This window comes from Aptenodytes patagonicus, chromosome Z, assembly GCF_965638725.1.
Source record: "Aptenodytes patagonicus chromosome Z, bAptPat1.pri.cur, whole genome shotgun sequence".
Classification (NCBI taxonomy): Eukaryota; Metazoa; Chordata; class Aves; order Sphenisciformes; family Spheniscidae; genus Aptenodytes; species Aptenodytes patagonicus.
In genome coordinates this window covers 58,355,357-58,376,197 of record NC_134982.1, presented here as the reverse complement: position 1 = coordinate 58,376,197, position 20,841 = coordinate 58,355,357, and positions in this window count along the sequence as shown.

The following is a 20,841-nucleotide window of genomic DNA, read 5'->3' as shown; positions in this document are numbered from 1 at the left end:
TCTTACTATTGCAGTGACTGGAATGTTTTCTCAGTAAATATGTTAACAGAATGTATTTTTCCCAGAATATTACTTCTTTTTTCTTTTTTTTTTCTTAAATTAGGAAATGTTGGTTGTGAGGTTGGAAAAAAAAATTAATTCTCCATGCTGACAATCATAGATATCATTAATGGTGCCTTCTTAGCTCTACTGCTGCTTAACTGTTGCTGCCATCTTGAAACTCTACTTAATTTGAAATATCTCTGATCTTTTGGGACACGGTTGCCAGCCTAATACTGACTCACTCTGTGTAATTAGGGCAAAAATCTCGGCTCTGCATAATCTGTAAGAAATTTGCCACTGATTTCATTGGGCTCAGATTTCATATCTAGTCTACACCACTGAAGTAGTATTTTTTGAAAGTTCTATTAGTACAGTCCCCTTTCCAACTTGGTCAGTATGGCTTTGTTAAAAGCAGTATGTAAAAGACTAATTTTATTTTGCTAAATTTTAATGTAGCAATGTTTATTATCAATTTGCTGTCCATAAGTATGCTAATATAAAGTCTATATATGAATAAAAAATAATCCATTTATGCCACTTCCCTGGAAGGTAAGTGCAAAAAAGCACTATTCTCAATAGCAGCTTCTTTCCACTCACTACTGTGGGTGGGAATGACACCTCTGTTGGTGTGATTTTATTTTGCCTACTGATCACAGCAGAGCTACAAAAGGATGTGGTCTGATGTAGACACCTTTCCTCTTTGGGCCAACACAGCACTTTTCTGTCCACTAAAAGAAAACAACAACCTATTATCTTCTCTGGCTGACTTTCAACTTCCTTTTCTTCCAGTGTTAGTGTACCAAAATTAAAATTTCCCATACCTGTATGATGGGATCTTTCCCACCATCATTGTTGGAGAGAAAGAAACAGATCATGGCGTTATTACTCAATGGAAGGTATTTCCATCTAAAAGGTGATGGTGAAGCTGGTAGTTCTACAGATTGAAGGAATATGCAACTATTTCTTTTAGGATAAGGTGCTTGAGCTTTTCTACTATTGCTTCTTGTTAGGTGGTCATGGCTCCCTTTAAGTAGAGACTTCACTGTAATGTTACCTCTGTAGCTGTTAAGATTAGATCATCACATTTATGGATTTATCACATTGCTTGGAGTTATGTTTGAAAAAGCACCTAAAAGCTATTGGAGGTACTGACTACAGTGACCTGTTTTGTATTTCACTTAGCTTTTGCGCTTCTTGCTGTTACTTCAGTTCTGGGTGCAGCTCAAAGGGGTAACAATGGCTTATAGTAAAAGCCTCTACTGAAAATTCAATCTACATTTCAGAGAGATCTTGTTTTCCTTCATAGGAGCATTAGTGCTCTAAGTAGCTCCTTCTGAGCCTGCAGGAGAAAACTCCCATGATCTCTGCTTGTTTCTCCTGCCCATTTTGCTCTTCTACTTACAAAATTGGTCCTGCTAAGGTACAGAATGCAATTCAAGAGGGGTTTGCCTAATAGAAACATCTAACCAAACAGCAGAACTGGTCTGGTGGTTTGGGTTAGTGATATCGGGCTCTACTCTTGGACAGCAGCTGAAATGCTCATTGTAAGTTATTGCTTTAGTTATGGGGACAACCGATAAATAAAAATTCTAAATATCCAATTACTTCTGCATCTTGTGATGCAGGATGCTAAATGACTTTTAGAACACTTGCTCAAGGACCACTAATATTTTTGCTTGAAAAATATCAACTTTTGAAAGTAATCTCCAGTGACAGGATAAAAAGATAAAAGCTAATGTTAAACCACACAGTCACAATAACTTACCATCCTGATGCAAAGCATGTTTCCTTACATGAAACACAGAGTTGTTGTATAAGAGTATTTTTAACTGGTTGCATACATCTTAGGATCAGAAGGAGGATGGAAACTATCTGAAAACAACAGCAGAAAATTAATTTCAATCACTCTTATTTTATAAAAGCCAGTGCAAACAAAAAATTCCATTTATAGATTACTACCTTATGCTGTTAGATTGCCAGGGCTGGGTTGTCTCTCATAGAAAAGTCCTAAGACTCAAATTGTGTTAGTGGTATGCAGTTTACAAATCCTGACACTGGACTGAAACTGCTTGCTGCTTACTTTTTCAGATGACAAAGTAAGACAGATCCTTTTGATATCCAGTTGTCACTTGGCCTTTTGGAAGGTAATAACACTGTTACCACAAAATTTGTAGAATGACTACTGTAAAATGGCACAGAAAAATGGTTATTGTACATACAGAGCATTGCAGAATAAAGTGCGAATGCATTTAAGATTTTCCTGAGAACTACAGTACACTTGGAAAGATTGATGCATCATCTGTCTATACTGATTCACAGCTCTTCACGGCATCACTAGTTAGCGTCACAGAGTATCTGTCAAGGTATTACATAATTCTAAAAGAAGAAAAAATTCCCAAATCGATTACAAAGGGTAAATGGAAACAAGAAACTAATCCATAATATCCTTTACAAAATCCAGGCACTTAAACAAATGTTACATAAAGAGTGATGGTCTTACCCTCCCCTGGTAACACGGGAACATGATAGTAAAGGTCCTTGTGCACTTTCTCTTGCTGAGGAGTACTTTATTTCCCAGAAGGCATGGTAGATTTCTGGTGTGGAGGTATTCAGCATAAGAAGGTGAGAATCTGCCCTGATTTATTCATTGAACATAAAGAAATCATCTAACATAATTTTAACTTTGACTCATGGGTTACCAGTTTTTTTGAAGCGTCAACTATCTTGACTCAAATACCTAGATATACCTAAAACAGTGTGTTTTCCATTCTTGTTAGAACATTTTAGTCACCCTTCAAAGTTTGCTCTTTTATCTGCCACCATGAGAAGTATGGCTGTATAACTTCCAACAGTGAATATCAAGTATTTATTTACTACAGTAAAGCCACATAGTTCTTTCAATCAACATTAACTTTTTAGTAGTGACTATAATAAAGAAGTAGAGGATCTACTTCTACTTCTACTAAAACCATTTTCTTATTCTAAATTACCATGTGCCCAGGATAAAAGGATGGTATAAATCAGAAAAATGTTAATGAAGAACAGAACTAATCTGGGGTTTTAGAAAATTGGTGTGTCAAATACTGTGAAATCCCCACAGAAATAAACAGAGATAGAACCAGCTGAAATCCCTTTCCTTTTGTGAGGCTCCTCTTGGCAGAACGTGGAAGAAAAATTTGAAACTCTGTAAAACACTTGGTGAGAGTACGTCTGGGTTAAGAGGTGGGGCTGAGCGGTGATCATTTGTCTGGAAGACTTCCGCTTCCCAGAATTATATATCCAGTTTGGAATTTTAAGCAAAACAAGGGTTTCTTAGTCTTTTTTTCTCTTGATGACATGCAGACTAAAGGAGAGAGGACACAAAACGTATGAAACTCCAAATTTCAATTTAGAAAGAAAGCATGTGCTCAGAAAGCTTGCTCCCTTTCTTTCTTGTAGAATGAACTGGAGGCTACTAAGGGTCTACTTATACAGGTTTGCATAGACAAGAGTAGAAGTATCTCTTGGGTTTATATTTGATACCACTGCTGTTAAAGCTAGACTCCATCACAACTGCTTTCCATCACCATTTAAGATGGTCTTCAGATCTCTAACTCCAACTCCTTATCAAGTCTGTTGAATCGTACAAATCATTCACACAATCTTTCTCCTGTCCCAGTATGGCAGCAAAAGCAGCTGTGTCTCAAGTGCTTTCAACAGATGCTTAATCTTAAACCTCCAATTACAGAGAATTCAGTTTCCCTAATGTATCATTGACATATTTTATCACTGCTTGTTAATCTCTGGCATATAAATGAATCTACTAGACTCAATTACTTAAAAAACACATTTCATATGAGAAGGCAAAATTTCAGTATCGTTAGCTGACTCAGTATCGGTAAAAAAAATTCTTTGTGGTGATAATCATTATTATCAGTAGTAATCAAAGTCCTAATGATCATCCATCATGACACAGTTATTTTAATATTGGCATGATCTTGATCATGTCACAGTTATGATTTTGGAAGAAAAAGTTTCCTAGTGCTTTAACACATAGCCAATTTCTTTTGTGAACAGAAATCTCTGAGCTGTTATGCAGGCTATCAGCACCTTGCCCCTGTAGATTTGCATTTAATGTAAGAAATTTGTGAAGACCTTCCCAAGTAAAATGTAGTTTTGACACAGTCCAGATGGACTTGTCTGACTAAAGGAAAAAATTAGGCAAGACAAGTGTTTGAACAAAAATAAATGCAAATACAATTAGAATGTAGAAAAACGACAGAATACTAGTAAAAATAACATGCAGTCATTCTGATGGTAAACTCTAAAAAGAAATATTGTTGCAGAAAATAGAACTTTAAAAGATTAGTTTTTTCAGGACACATGCTTATCTCATACAAGCATTATATCTTCTCGGTTTTTTTAAATCCATTTATCAGAGAAAGTGGGATCTAAATTTCAGACCAAGGACAGGAATACAGCAGTGTGGTTTTAGGAGTATCTATTTCCTTATTTAGAAAATTATTTTTGTTGAAATAATTTGCATGGTTATACAACATCCAAAAAGTGAATGTATACACAACACAGTACTGTGAGATGTCCACTGTGTTCTAATCAAAATAAATTTTAAGATAATATTTGTGACATTCTTGGCACTTAGACACATAACATTGCATTCCAAAGTTTTCAAGGCACAATGGTTATTTACATTCAATGATAGAACATATTTAATAAGGGGAAGGTATACTCAGGAATCCCAATATCCTTTAACAGTTTGCATCCCTCAAGGTTACAGCTGTACATTCAGCTATTTTTGCAGAAATTTTATCTTTTAAAAAGCCAACAAATAACACTGCTTTTTTTTTTCTCAGAAATTTCATGTCAAAAAAAGGCATGAAAAGGCCTTTTTTCATAAAAAAAGCATGAAAAGCACAAGTTAAAAGAGCCAAAAAAAAAAAAAAAGCTTATCTTGTAATGTTTTGTGAAACTACTGGGAAAAAAAAGTAGGATTGAGGGTATTTCAGGTACAGATTTCTGAAATCTGTGAAGTACAGAGGATAGTACAGACTGATGTAACCTTAACTCTGCCCCCATGCAGCAAGTCCTGAAAGCAACTTTAACACCACTCCCATCCTTTTGTGTTCTACCTGTCCTAATGTCCAAAACTGAATACTATACTAAAAGTACACCATATTTCTATGCGTTCATACGTACAAATGCACTTTGGTCTAACATGATGCAGTAAATTCTGAATTCACTCATGTCTCACCTTGTTGCTGACAAGACCCATGTGCAGCTCCCAGTACAGCTCACATATGAGAGGTCTTTAATGGAAAGGATGGAGGTCTCACATATACTTTTGCCTGTTATCACATGCTTGGTAGTTGAAAAGATTCATGCCCTCACAGGTCACTTTGTATCCCATTAGTTCTGTTAAGCTATTGGGATTAATTTCTTCACTATTTAATGCAGCTATACTACCAGTGAATGCAATTAGTATACTTACAAATAATTCTTGTTAACTATCACCGACTCTAAAGCAGCACTGATAAGGTTTAAAATATCTTAATTGTGTTCTTCCTTGATTTTACACATTTGAGTTATATTAAACCCAGTATTACAGGAAAAGCATACAGCTGCAGTCCATTCACCAAGTTTTGTCCCTGGATTATTTCCTTAGAATAAATCATTTCAGGGAAAACAGATCTTGAGATGCAACTGTCTGCATCCTTCCCAGTGCTTCTGAAAAGCCTAATGAATAGTCAGCTGATCCAAACTGGACACTCCCAGCATCGTGGCTCCTTAGAATAATGCACAGCAGCTATTTCTATCACAATGCCAAGAGATGTAACACCAGGGAAACAGCTAAACTGTTTTGAGAGAGAGATCTGGTACATGTATTTCTCACAAATAAAGAAATTTCCTTTGGAAACGTTTATAACATGGTTTTCATTCAACATCCTAGCAAAGGTTTAGATTTGATCTTTTGTGCATTCAAAATGTTCATTTTACAGCTCAAACAACTACAGGTTTTGAGCAGAAAAATGGAATTTCAAACAAATGCTTACCTGTCATTGACAGTGTACCTGTTATAGAGTGCTGAATGATACAGTTGTGGACCGGCTTCATAGTTCCTCTGCAGTTCATAATAGATCACTGGTAACAATGAATTCATTTGCCTAGGCAAGACATATCCTGTAACCATTTCTTCATCATCCCAAGGACTTGCAGTCAAAACCATCCCATGAACCAATACACCATCTTCAGGACATGGCTACTGATGAGAACATCAAAAAGTGAAAACAATGAGTAAAATGTCATAGACCAAAAATTAAAAAAAAAAAGCACACTCAGCATAAAATACTGAAGTTGATGAAGGAATGGAAAAGGTCAAAGCCACAGAAACCCTAAAAACAGATTTACCGAAATTATTCTAAATTAATTTTAGTTAGAAATAGTTCTGAAGAAAAACTTTCCCTAGTTTTTATGAGCTCTAAAGAATACACATGGTCTGGAGTTAAAAATTTATTTTTAATTGATTAGCACTGTCAGTTTTATTTTATTAAGAAAAATTACCTTTTGATAACTCTCGTAACAAACTTCAAAAGTACCTCCAAAACCTGCAAATGCCTATTTTTCCTGAGAAAAGGCTCTTCTTAATTTCTATGCAAAAAGTCAAGATTTTTCATTTTAGCATCAATAGAAGAGTGGTGCAGAACGGCTTTTACATCTCTGGAGAGTCTGTCAGGCCATGAGGACACTATCCAAAATGGCAGCTGCTGGCTCCCTTTTTCCTCTTAGCTAGGGGCAGTGAAAAGGAGGCATCCTGTCAGAATAATAATAAACAAGCACCCATAACCCAGAACTCTGTGGCAAACAAATATGTTTCCATATAGGGTGTTGGGTTTTTTTCCTTTTTTTTTCCTATTTTACCTGTCAAAAATCCTTGTGAAAAAGAAAAACCAGAAAACCAGAAAGACTTTGGGTGACCTTTTTTTGATCCAAGACTATAAAACCTGAGTATTTTAGTTAATGTTAGTTGCAAAGCTTAACACCATGTACTTAAATCGTACTTGCTAAACTTAGAAGTTCATGGCTAAATTCAGCCCATCTGAAGCACTTTTAAAATAGCCGTAGTGGGGTGGACGACAGACCCTTCTAGCCCAGTATCCAACTTCTATGGAGCACCAATAATGTCTATGATCTGACTATGCCCTTCTAAATTGAAATTTGTTTCTATAGCTTTGCTATAGAAATAGTCCTTAATGAATTAACAGGCCACATGGTATGTGTTGAGAAGTATTAAGAATATAAAACATGTTTATGGCTAATGTGAACAGTTCTGCATGTGACCAGAGTATTTTTATAACGCATTTTCTAAGCACTCTGAATCCTAAGATACTTTGACTTCACAAGGAAGTCAGAGATGAGGCACAAAGTTTTTTGCCAATTCTGAAAGCTTCCAATTTTATAATTACGTGCAATCAAATGCCAGACTCTCATTGCAAAAGTGTGCTGAATCTTATATAATGCAGGCCCACAATAATAAGCAGAAGGAAGTGGAAGTGACAAAAGGGAAGTTTCTACATTAGTGATAGGGTGGATAAGGTCCTGAACAAGAGAAACTGAGGTTTTAGGATTGTGTAGCATACATAATCTCAAGAACTTGCCCAGCTCCAAACCCAACATTTGAAATGCCCTGTTTGTCAAAGTCTCATGGGTACTCTTTGAAGATGTGTCCACTGCATACTACCACTCTAGCAAATCTCTGTGCTAAATTCCTGCTGTTGCTGAATTTAAAATGAATGTGCTCTGGGATTAATTGACTCAGCATACTCCAGCAGAAACAGGTGTAACATCAGCAGAAAAGACTGCCAGAGTTTCAGGTTCTCAGCAGGGGATGTTTGAAAGGCAAGTAGTGTTTGTGGTAATGAGGAGGACAGCTAGAGACTTAGGTGTCCCTAATTATCTTCAAGTGGCATCAGTGTAAAGTGGAATGCTGCTGCCAGAAACCTGCTAGACCACACGTCTGGGAAAGTGCTATTAAGCACATGCTATTCAAAGAGGAAAGGGAAACAGTAGCCCCAGACAGATCAGACAGAGGAAGGGAATGACCTGATCTCAGAGATTGGTGCAGTGAAATGACCTGGAAGATTCAAGCCGTGGAGGTGCTGACCACCACGTGTGCCACAAGGGCCATGTTTCAGCACGTTCTTCCCACTGCCCAGAAGTCTTTGCCTTGAAGAACAGCAGCAGATTGAAACCAAATGTCCAGAAACAGACTTGACTAATGTAATGGTAACAAATAGCAGACTTTTCAGTGGGTGCGCTGTGTGAATTTTACATTTGAATTCCAAATTACCTTTGCAGAAAGGACTACAGAGCAAATTTGGGCCAGCTGCTTCTTTCATATCTCTGAGCAGCTCCCACAGTTAAAGCTGAGAGATCAAGTTCAGCATGAAATTCCTGTATCATCTAGAAAGGCTATCCTGAGGACAAGATCTTGTATGCAGCTTCTTAAAGGCTTCAGAGGATATGCTGCATTGGCCCACAGAGCAGGAACCTAATTAACCTAATTAATCAATGCTTTTCATCATGTTCTAAGCAAAAAACATTGAACTGTTAAGATTATACTCTTTCAAATGTATTACAAAACAGAAACAAATTAAACACCTTCAAAATTATGGTGAAGCCAATAATAGTATTCCTATAGGCAAACAGGGGCTGATGTTCATGAGAAAAACAGGGCATGAGAGTGACTGTATCTGGCTTCCTTGTGTATTGACTGCCCAATATTGACTGCAGTGCCTGACTGGGAAAAGAAGGCAGTATTTCTAAATGGATTTGGAAGTCTTAAGTGATTAGAAAAATCCTCTCTACTGCTCAAATAACTTTTCATGATGAGGTATCATAGCAACAATACACATCTTTTGTTCCCCTAGGGAAAATACCATTTTCTTCTGGTGAACAGCTTTTATTACACTTTCCCTTAGCTCTTATTTTAATTTATTTTCTAAAAGAAAATTTTAACGCTCACATCACCTAAAATGCATAAATCTCACAGCTGTTTATATGCTCACCCGGCAGCTAGAACTATGCTAGTGAAATGTTTTGCCTGCTTCGATTTACACTGATGTATTGAAGAGGCCTGGCGTTTGCCAGCATTCAGTCTCACTGAATTCACTGAGAATTGCTCCACTGGCTTGCCTGAATCCAGCACGGAGATTTTTACTATTGTACCATAAAACGTCCAATGCTTGCTCTGGCTTCAGGAGTCTGTTCCCCCTTCTCTCTTCCCGTACAGTTGGTGGGCCCATCAAAGGGTAGCTTCTGGAAAACAGAAGAGATGGGAAGCGCTCAGCTAGAGAAGGGGCTGAACCTAAGTTAATCACATTTTTCATACACTTCCCTTTTCTTAGAACCATTTTCTCAAATGCAAGGAGGCTTTTCTGATTAAGGAAACTGAGGAAATCCCAAAAGTAGGTTCTTAACAAACTGAATTCACCATGCATTGAAATTCTCTCCTGATGCTTTTCTAAGTAGTGATCTGTTGCTGGCTACATTGTGCCTGCAAGAGCAGCAGGTCAGCAGGAACCAATACACTGGTTTATCCTACCCACCTATTTTGATGTTTCCATCTAGCCAGATATGCTGTATACAGCACTGGCCAGTGAGGGGTACTTTGAAAGAGGCTGTCTATAGTTTGTCCCAGTAGTACGCTTTTAAGTGTCATTTTCAACACCGATTACTGCTTAGAGGTCTTACTTCCTGAAGCATTTGAATTGCTACCCCCAAATGTTTGTTCTGTGCAGGAGTTGTTTATACTTAGCAAAAGAACACTTTTCTTAAAAAAAAAAAAAAAATCTGTTTTGATTAATCTTATGTGTTTTATACTCACTAGTCAAAAAAACACCTTTGTGAAGATGTTCAAAAGTGCAAATGAGAATTTGTTGCTCAATGATGCTTTATGCAACAACTTCCATGGGTTAACCATGAATTATGATCAGGGTTTTTTTCCCTTTATAGCATTCAAAGTACAGAAAATTTTCATGAGTATTAGAAGCTTTGGCTTTTCATATATTATATGTATATTTAGTATTTCATTAGGTAAGGCTAGCATCACCACAAGTACACTTTTGTTAGAAGTGAGTTTATTAAAGAGTGAACCAATTTTCAATCTTTTTAACCAACAATCTTTACAACATAGAACAGCAGCACTAAGAAGGATAGAAGTGATGCTGTCATACCAGGAAGTTTGGAAAAGATGGTGTTAGCAAGCGCTTGAACAATTTCGTCACTGCTTTTTCCTGATGCTTGTGCTGTTGTTCATGGCTGCAACTCGAGGATTATTATTATGAAAGTATTTATCTCTTTACACTGGATAGAGGGGGGAAAATAGAAGATAGGAATCCTTCAGAGCACTTTCCACCAGAAACCTCATCTTGTCTTTTCTTCTTTTTTCTTTGTTCATAGAAAATAATTCTATGGAATATTTGGGATTATGATCTTATTTATATGTCTCACTCCAGAATTTAGTTCTGCTATTCTGCACCAACTTTCTACTTGTTCACATCTATTTAGTAAAAGAATAACTACACAGGAAGAATGTATTTCCTAAATTTCATTTTCAGGAATTAACATACAATATATTTTTTAGTTCCATTGAATTGTAGACTATGAATACTATTTAAATTCAAGATAGATGCTTAAAACTAGATTAAAGTGTTTATGAATACTTTATGCTGACCATTCTAAAGACAATTTTCACTGTTTCCTACATAAAGAAGCTTATTCTTCTCAGTATGTTTCTAATTTTGCCATTAAACTCCTTATGTATATTCCTGAATGAGACTAAACATGAGGAAATGAGTTAAAATTTTAATGCTTTTACTTAATTATCTTAGTACTAGATGTTATTAAATCCTTGTTTCAAGCCCAGGGGAACAAAGTTCATTAAATATTGTGTTCTTTATCTTCCCTATTTTCTAGGGGAAGGCATATTTTGCTAGTACTTCAGTTTATTGCTATAGAAGTCTAGTTTTTATAATTAATATTATACTACAGACACAAACTGGAGCTTTTTTCTCAAACAGAGAGCTATGATGCAAGTAAATTGATGTGGTTCAAAAACTGCTTCTAAAAGTTGAAGTTGATACCATCTTCACAAAGGGACTGATATGTGGGTTTTTGCCTGATGGATTTAGAATAGAAATTTTAAGAATTAGAAATCTTGTAGAAACTGGCAGATAAATGGTAAAAGTATGATTTACAGATCCGGTTAATCAGAATTATATAGGCAGTATTAACATACATGTATTTCTAAACTCATGGGTTGTCATTATTGAAGACACAGAAGCACTCAGAGAAAATAATCAAAATAAGTTTCTTACGTGTTTGGCTGTCTACAGTCAATCTGAAGAGCTTAATTAAATAGAACAGGTATAGGAAGAAGGTATATCTCATAATCTATTCTGGTGAGCGGCAGCAAATATAAAAAGAGATCAAATGACTTACCCTGTGGCACAAACAAGAATTGTAAAAAATCACTGCAATTCTACCCCAAAACTTTAAGCATAAACTAACATTTTTTTCCTTCTTGTTTATGCACCCATTAGTTTGTATTGAAAGTCTCAAACTTCCTTATCCTGAGTGTTTTTAGGCACATAATGTTATTTTGGTTCAGCTGCTATAAATGTCCTGCTTAAGCAAATTTTAGAGGATTACTGGGGTCCCCCTAGGAAAAATGAATAAGATTTAACAAATATAATATTGAGAACTTGGATCTGAACAGCTTCTTAATAATCCTTTAAAGTGTTCCTTTGTGAAATCAGAAAGTATAAAACCACTAGCCCATGAAAAGTGATTAATTTGTGTAAAACCATGGATAACATGTATGTTAGTATATAACATACAATGTATAAATAATAGGAAGTAATTCATTAAAACATGAGTTGGTAGGAAATGGGTTGAAGAGAGCATCCAAGAATCCTGTGTTACACACCTACATGAGAGAAGCCAGATCTAACGAGTAGTACAGTCATTCCTCTTTATTATTTTGGCTTAACAAACTGTGATTGTTAAATCAAATTTGCCCTTTAATCTGCAAAGTGTAATTCATTTAACATAATTAGTTTAGAAAAGTATTTAAGAAAAACCTTAAAACCTGAAACACTAAATTGGCATTCCCATGCATTCTAAAGGTTTCTGGATAAACAGTCAGAGGAAGGTTTCAATGTATTTTTAAAAATCTTGGAAAGTGACATCCACATGAGCAAAATACACACCTGTTGCAGAAATACATATTTGTATATATGACATAAATATTAAAATATTTGCTTGTGACTTAAATAGGTAAAAATGAAGTATCAGGCTATACATATAACATATTATCAATATAAAGCAAGGATTGTCTTTAAAGTATCTGAAGATATACATAATTCACCATAAGAAAACATCTGTAGGAAGACACTTGCAACTGCACATGGATGGCAAACTTTTTCATAGGCAGTGACAGATCCATATCAGCTTTTGACATCCTCAAATTAACATAAGCAGTATTTTAAAAAAACATTTTAAAAAGTTTCACATTCACGTGTAATGTATTAACATGCATTAGCATTTCAGGAAAAAGAATTTGAGACAGAACATTTCTTCTCTCTTTTTACACTTTGGAACAGAAAACCAAATTGTTGCTTAAGGGAACAATGTAAAAATAATAGCTGGATGAAAGATATGGCTTGTGATACCATTTACAAAAAGCAAATCATACAGAAAATAAAAAGAACAATACAGCTTTCCAAAGCCTGACTGCTGAGCTAAAAGCCTGACAGGAATCAGCCTATATATCTTGATCACTCATCTGCCTTGCCTTTCAGATCAGCTGAATTATTCTGAAGTATGGGTAGTGAAGTTTAGGCCACCTGTCCAAGTATTGGGAGACATGGATCTGAAACTGCTCCATCCCAGACATCCTGGATAACTTCATCAACTCAGAAGATGTGATTTTCAGCAGCCACACCAGATAATGGAGTTCCCTCCTCGGCCATCTCTCATTGCTCATTTTTCCCCTGTTGCTCTATCCTCCCATAACACAGGCTGCTGTCCTATCTGTTGAGCCAAAACAATTGGATGTGTTGTAATTACAGCCTGTTCTATCAAAGAAAAAAATAACCCATACTTGCTCATCAGACAGTAACCTGCAGTGGATCAGCAACAGCCACACAACTACCTGGGTCATCCCTGTAGCAGGCACTCCTCTTACCAGGCATTGTCATGGGATGGGTAACAGCTGCTGGCAGGAAGCAGTACAGCTGCTCCAAAACAAGCCATTGCCTTCATGATCCACAAGTCCTGTTCTCGTGTTCTAGGCGTGTATTTCACATACAGAAAGTCAACGATGTGCAGTGACTGCAGGTCCACTCTGGGTAGTGAGGTCCACCTCAGCCACCTGCTGAATGCAGTGTTATATACCATGTCAGTGTTTTGTGGGGCTCTGATGCTTTAGGGGTATCATCTCCCTCTGAAGTTGGCCAAGTCAAAGAATGGATGCATCAAATGAATGCACTGGCAGTAGGGTTTAGGGAATTCTTGAACCTTGTAGGAATATGTAATCTTTATAGTTGTGCTAAATCCAACAGGATCTCTAAGAATTGAAAAGGATGTGTAACGTACAATAATCTCTTTAGTATCCACACAGCCTGAAGTTCTGTTAACTTTTTCCTGATTTTCACATCAGGTTCACTCTGATCTGGAATATTGCTCTGTAAAATCATCAGTGAAGTACCATACCTGCTGCATACGCTTTGAGTTTTCTAGAACAGGTAGTCTCAGAAAGCAGCCTGAAATGGAGGGTTTTGGCCCCTGTTTCCCACTCCAGCTGTCATTCTGGAATACTCTGCCTTGACTATGGAGGACAATATGAAGTTTGCCACTCTGTCACACACGCCAACTATTCTGCAGACAACAGCCATGTACCATAAAAGAATGAGAAATCCTAGGATCTTTTTCAAGTTTTAACACTAAAAATTAAATCCCGCAGCACAACTGAGCCAAATGAACCACCTGCTGTCACTGAAAGAGAGGGGGCTTATTTATTCCTCTTCTACGCTCTGACAAGAAGAAAGAACTAATTTGTCCTGGTTTCGGCTGGGATAGAGTCAGTTGTCTTCCTAGTAGCTGGTATAGTGCTGTGTGTTGGATTTCCTCTTTTTTTTCCCAATTCTCTCCCCTGTCCCACTGGGGGTAGGGGGGACTGAACAAACAGCTGTGTGGTGTTTAGCTGCCTGCCGGGTTAAACCACAACATAAGTAAAACAATGAGGTCAGTTTAGCTATTTGCAGATAATATTTTATAAAGTAATGCTCAAAGAATCTACAAGCGAGATTCATGATAGGAGATTACTAAATCTTGAGTCACGAGTGCCTCCTTGCAACTCGGCCTACTGACCAGAAAGCTTTGCATGTGGGAATAGAGGGACACAACCAAGATCATTCACCATATAAAATAACAGTTTTCTCCACAAGTATCTATAAAGACTCAAACTGAATTTTAGCATATTGCATAGATGCATGGAGTGAGCTTGATCCTAGTTGAAGACTATTGTTTCTGTATATCACATAAAACAGACATGAAAATACACAATCATTCACATTCATGGAGAGCAAATATAATATCCAAGACTGAATGAATTCTTCTACTCAGATTTTCATTCAACTGAAAAATTTTCATCCTTTCTTCGAAATATATTTACCTGATTCTGTATATTTGTAGTCATCTTTCAATGTGTCAGCAAAAAAATCTAAGACTGTATGAAGACATCTCTGATCCTAGCTGTCAGTACCTTGCTCTTCTGAGTTAATTTCAGCTACAGTACTGACAGATTTCTACTGAACATTAAAATGCACAAAGAAATAATATTTTACATTTCCAAATCTCCTGTTTTCTAGAATCTAGGAGAGATTTTTTTTTTTTATCATGTAGAAGTGGAAGTGCTTTCGTATCATAATCAGTTCCTTTCAGTGGTTAAAGTATAAACCAGTACTAGTACTACTAGAAAATATCTATGTCAAGCAGTAAAAATCATGTAAATATTTAATTTTCAACATCATACATAAGAAATGGCATACCTGATTTGACTATGGCCGTTGCTGCAGCTGCATATGTGTACTGCATATCCTTTCTTTGCCTCATTACCTATGTTGATGAAAAACCAGTTTTGCCCATCTACTTGCACAAGTGCCCAATTTCCTCTGTAAACAGAATCAATGCACGTGCAAAACAAACATTTGTTCTCACTTTTTTCAGTTGCAACCTCAAACTCTGGTCCTTAGTGTGATGATCAACATTCTTGAACTATTTTTGTCTTACTTTCAGATAATGACTGTATGGAAAAAGGGTTTCAAATTCTATGCAGAAATACTAGTTTCCTAGTAAAAGAGAAATGAAACTTAGTAGACGTACAAACCTTCTAAAACTAATGTTACATCATCACTGTTTAATTACATATGTGTACACAAACAGACTCTATCAAAGACATCAAAAAACATTTTCATTTAGCTTGCCAAATTCAAAGCAGAAACATTTTCAAGGCAACACGAAAAATGAAGACAGGTATTATTATGTGCTCTGACTTTTATCTGAAAGGGCAAATATCTGTGACATGGTAAACAAGAAGTAACAGTTAGTAAAGAAGTGAATATGAGAAGGCTGAAAGAATATTATATCTCCTAAATTTGATAAAATTAATCTGTTTTCAAGACCAGTGCTAGAAGCAGAATGAAAACCAAGCCAAGAAATCTTTATATGGTTTGTAGTGAATGAATATGCAGATGCTTTGCAGAGTTTGTCTTCAAGGGCTAATACATCTGCTTCTTAGAAGTTAGTTCTGTGTTACCTTGTGGTTTTGCTTTTCCACACTTTTTTTTCTGGCACTAGTAGCTTTTCCATTTTTCAGGGTCTGGCAATTAACAAAAAAACAGATTAACAGATATTCTGTTGGATGTAGCATCTCTTTGAAATCCTTGGGTAATGCCTAGGAAAAAAAGCTTTCCTTTTTCTCTAGACTAGTTTAGGAGTTGGGACTACAAAACCTCAAAATAACACGGTTGCCTAGTCGTATTTCAAAAGGGAAAGGGACAGAATAAAAGGAAACAAACAAACAAAGCTAAATTTTAAGATTTGAACCGAGAAGACAGTTCATTCTGCACAAAAATTATCATTAGAAGAACTGAATATTCATGCATATACCCTCTCTAATATAGTAAAAAGACTGTCAAAGGCATTGTAATGTTATGTCAAAATGAAATCAGTCATCTGTAAACCAGCATTTACTATCTGATGGTGAATGAACAAATCTTTGGCAACTCATATTGGGCTACAGTTTGCAAATTAAAAAGGATTTTGCTTAGGAGTGATGTTTGAAAGCACCTGTTTTCATTTCAACAAATATATGACTCTTAATCTTCAGTTTTGCAAAAGAGTTTAGAACAATATGCCCAGTTTTCGTTTGTATTTTTTAGTGTATCGGGAAGGTAACTATAAAATATGTAAGACTGAAAAGAAATAACACTTTAAGTGTCATACTCAGGTATCTATCTTTTAAAGTATTTGCTTTATTAAAAAAAGCAATTTGAGTGTAATGGAAATACAGACAAATTACAGGGCTTTTGATAAATACAAGATTATATAAAAAGGTATAAAATACAACAAAGTAGATTTGGAGAAAGCACTTTCATATCTCAACAGAAATCCAGGAGACATATTTGAATAGAAGATCTGACTCATCAGATAAATGTGCATTGCCCTGAATCTTTGCAGCTATTTTTGTCTCTGATAGTAAATTCCTTTATATCACATCCCACCCTCCTCTTTTCATCACAAGTTGCCAAATTTGTTTTCTGTGTTTGATGCAATGCAAAGTAAAATCTATTAATCACAGCTAGTCAGGATTGTAAAAAGATTTTTTCACAACTAAAAATTCATTAATTAAAATTATAGTTAATTAAAAATATAATTAATCTAGATCTACAAAAATTGAGTGAAGTATCCAAAACAGTGATACTTCACTTTTGTGCCATAATGATTATGAGATCAACATAGTGATTCATGGGAGATGCATGACTCTATGAATTACAAAATCTTTTAATAACTAGAAAGAATGCCACTGCATAGAGGATTTAGTACTATATTTGGTTTTTTTAAATTAACAAATATTTGTTAACTTGTCAATTTGAAAGGACTATTTCCTTCATTGTTAAAGAAGAGCTTGAAAACCTTTATTTCAATATACAAACCTTTATCTCAATGTAAAACAATGTATAAAATTATGTCAAAGGAAATACAGCAGTAGCTAAAAATGCAGTCTGCAGTGAATTTTATACCTGACAAAGGAGAAAAAGTCCTTTTACACACTCATCAAGGTGACATAATGAATAAAAATAAAGCACAAAACATTATTTGTATTACAAAAAATGCCACATCCTGCAAACTAATGATGAATTGATTAATAACACCAGGAGGGATAATTTTGAATGTATGTTAAATAATGAGAAGTGATAGAGAAATTTGGAACAAGAATATGCTGAAAAGAGGAATGCAGGAACACTTTTGAACATAAAAAGGCAGAACAGTCTTTGGCCATGTAAGATGTCAGGAGATGCATGGAAGATTAGGAAAAGAAAGGTTGTCAGGTGTCTTATGAATCCTACAACATTTTTCAGATGGGAAAAATGGGGAATGAATGGGGTGAAGGCCTTGCAATGTCTGTTTTTAAACATATAGCAAATATCACTCAGGGAAGAAACCATCTCAGACTCTCCAGAAATTATTAAATATATTCTCAGTGGAATTGCTGAAATCTTAAATAGATAAAGAATTTCATCCTGGGCAATCAGCACCTTACATGTACTATGCACTCCTGTTGACAAAACTCACAGCATATAAGTGTGAACTTAGAAAGTTAGAAAAATGTAATGGAAGAGTAAATCTGCTTTAGCCAGCTATATGTAAGAAAAAAAAGCAATGTTCATATCAAAGGAACGGGGCTAGAGTAGAAGATACAGAGTAAATGATGATTCACAATATTTGAAGTCAACACTGAGTCCTTTTAGAGTTTTCATGATGGTAGTAAGAAAGAAAACACAGTTACCTTGGACTACGAGGTTCACTTACTGTTAGTATCGTAAGTGGAAGCTGTGACTCCAGTGGAATCTTGGGCAGTAATAATGCAGTCTTGAGCAGCCTGAATTTAGCATCAATGTTAGCAGGTACGAAGACTATGATAATTGAGGGGAGTAATACACCACTAATTCTAGAGCAGAATGTAGGACAGGTGTTTGTAACAGTGAAAAAATGTAATAACCTTGCATAAGTGACTGCAGTACTGTGAATGCCTTCTTCAGTAACTTGTGCCAGAAATAAATCGTGCAAATCTGTTCATTGGCTCCCTCGATACATGGAACAGGTGCCTGGTCAGCCATGGGGGAAAAAACTTCAGGCACACAAACAAGCAGACAGCATTTCATTGCAAATGCAATGAAGGTATGAAGTTGGGCAATTGTGGGTTGCTCCTGTTGCAGAGGGTGAGGGTGTACTGCTGCTATCTGTTCTGCAAAGACGTGAAGATTCCACTATATGGTGCCTCTTTCAGTGAAAGCAAGGAGATAATCAGCTGGGTGATGGCTAACACACTTGGTGGATAAGATAATAGTAGAGTTCAAAGAGGACAGTGGTATGGACTATGACTGAAAACTGTGAGCTATGAAAGCTCCTTACTGTAAGAAAGAAAAGACATTGCATTTTGTGTTAGAAGATAAAAATTGGAAATTTGCTTTTCATCTTGGAAAAAGGATGGATGGGGTATAATCGGGAGAAATACATTCTGTTAATGTGAGAAATTTAACTTTTTTATATATTTATTTTTGGCTATGAGACTTCAAGAAGAGTACCTATGAGTTGATAGGCAGCATGTAAGTGTCTTGAACTGTTCTATGTATGAGGACTATATGTCTACATTGACTGGAGTCTGAAGATGGAGAGGTTTAAAAAATCAAAACCTTTGAATTATACTAAAAGTATTTCAAAGCCACACAATCTTTGCTCATTAATCTATGACTCTGAGATCAGTAGTGATCACAGCCCCTAGACTTCACTTAATACGTCCTTCATTTCACTGGGTGCTTCAGTTTTAGAGAGTACATGGAATTCAGCTGGACCTGTCTTTCCCCCTTCCCCTCCATCTCCCTCCTCTTACAATGGATCCGAGAGGCACAGCTCAGAGACTAGACCTCTAACTTTATGACACAGTTAAGTGAAATAATCCTGCCTGTCAGTAACTAACACACTATCCTTAGTTTGCCATGACAAGCCAAGTTTGGAAGATAAAAAGGTCTTTGGCTTCTGCAAGTGCTTTACAGCTTCAGCTGGCAACCAGTTGGCCATGTAGATTCTGGGTCATGTTGTGTAAAATGCAGCCTGCAGAACCCTTCTTTTCTGAGAAATGTCAGAAGCAGACAGCCACGGACACCACAACACAAGTGCTGTACCTGTTACCTAAGTGAGGGCATCCCATGACATCTCCCCACCTTGACAATAAATTTTTCAGTAAAGTATCACTGTCATTAAATTCAAACCAGATGTTCCAAACAAGAGATGCAAACTTCTTCCTCTCCTTCTACATTTAATGTAAAATGTAGCAAGTTGTTCTGTGGATTTGTTTTCATGCCATTCTAAAAACATATAATGATGGAAGCATAGATCATACCTTGTCCCCTAAGGCAGAAAGAGGTATATCTGATGATCTCTTTATGTGCTTTGGCTGAAAACACTAATGCTCAGAAAAATTCTTCTGAATTGCAACTACATTCAGTCTTGAAAAAGCTGAAGCTAACAGTTCAGCATTAGCAAAATTGCTTAAATGGGCCATTGAACTCTGGAACCCCCAATCTCTATCTGAATGCTGGTCACTTGGATTGGATTCTGAGATATTTTTTCATGATTCTTAATAATGTTTTTTTCTCACAATTTCTAATCATCCTTGTTGGAAATTTTCTGTACAACTATATAATAATTTTTTTCAAAGTAGACTCTTGAATATGTTTTCCTAGGTGGAGTGAATGCAAATGATCATGCAAGCATTCATTAAATCTGACAGCAGCAACTTTCTCAAAAAAAATTTTTAAAAATTTAGAAAGAAAACAGATATTTGCTTCCAGCTTCTAAAGCCTTCAGTGCACAGTGAGATAAGCGATGGGAAATGTCTTGAAAAAAGGATTTAAGCTGAAACCAAGGGCTTTTTAGTATCTATTTTCTGTCTTAAAACACGTATTTTAGTTTGGCAAGCTTTCATCACATCACTGAAGAAATGCAACTTTTTAACTATGAGAATTAATAAGAGAGAAATTCCTGCCAGTCTAGGATGAAGCTTAGTAAAATTACATTGGTTCTTTTACAGGTAAACTCCTGCTGGCTTTAGTGGAAATTGGTATAAATCGTGACTTACTGCAAAATCAGTAAAGGAACATTAATGGTATTCTTATTTAAACATGCTTTCAACAACCAGGGTGAAAATAGACTAATTATGGAAGCATATATATACGTGTCCACTCACAATCTGTGAGCTTAAATTTCAAATATGTAGTTATTCATTGAACTGCTTGGAAACACAGAGATGACTTTTTCCTTATGTGTTTCCTTCCCTTGTACTGTATATTTAAAAGTTATCTTTAAGTTGTAACAAGTTTTGCATGGACCTTGCTGCTGAATCATAATTAATCTAGTTGATAAGAGGCTTCGCAGTAACAAAATAAATACAGTACTGATTCC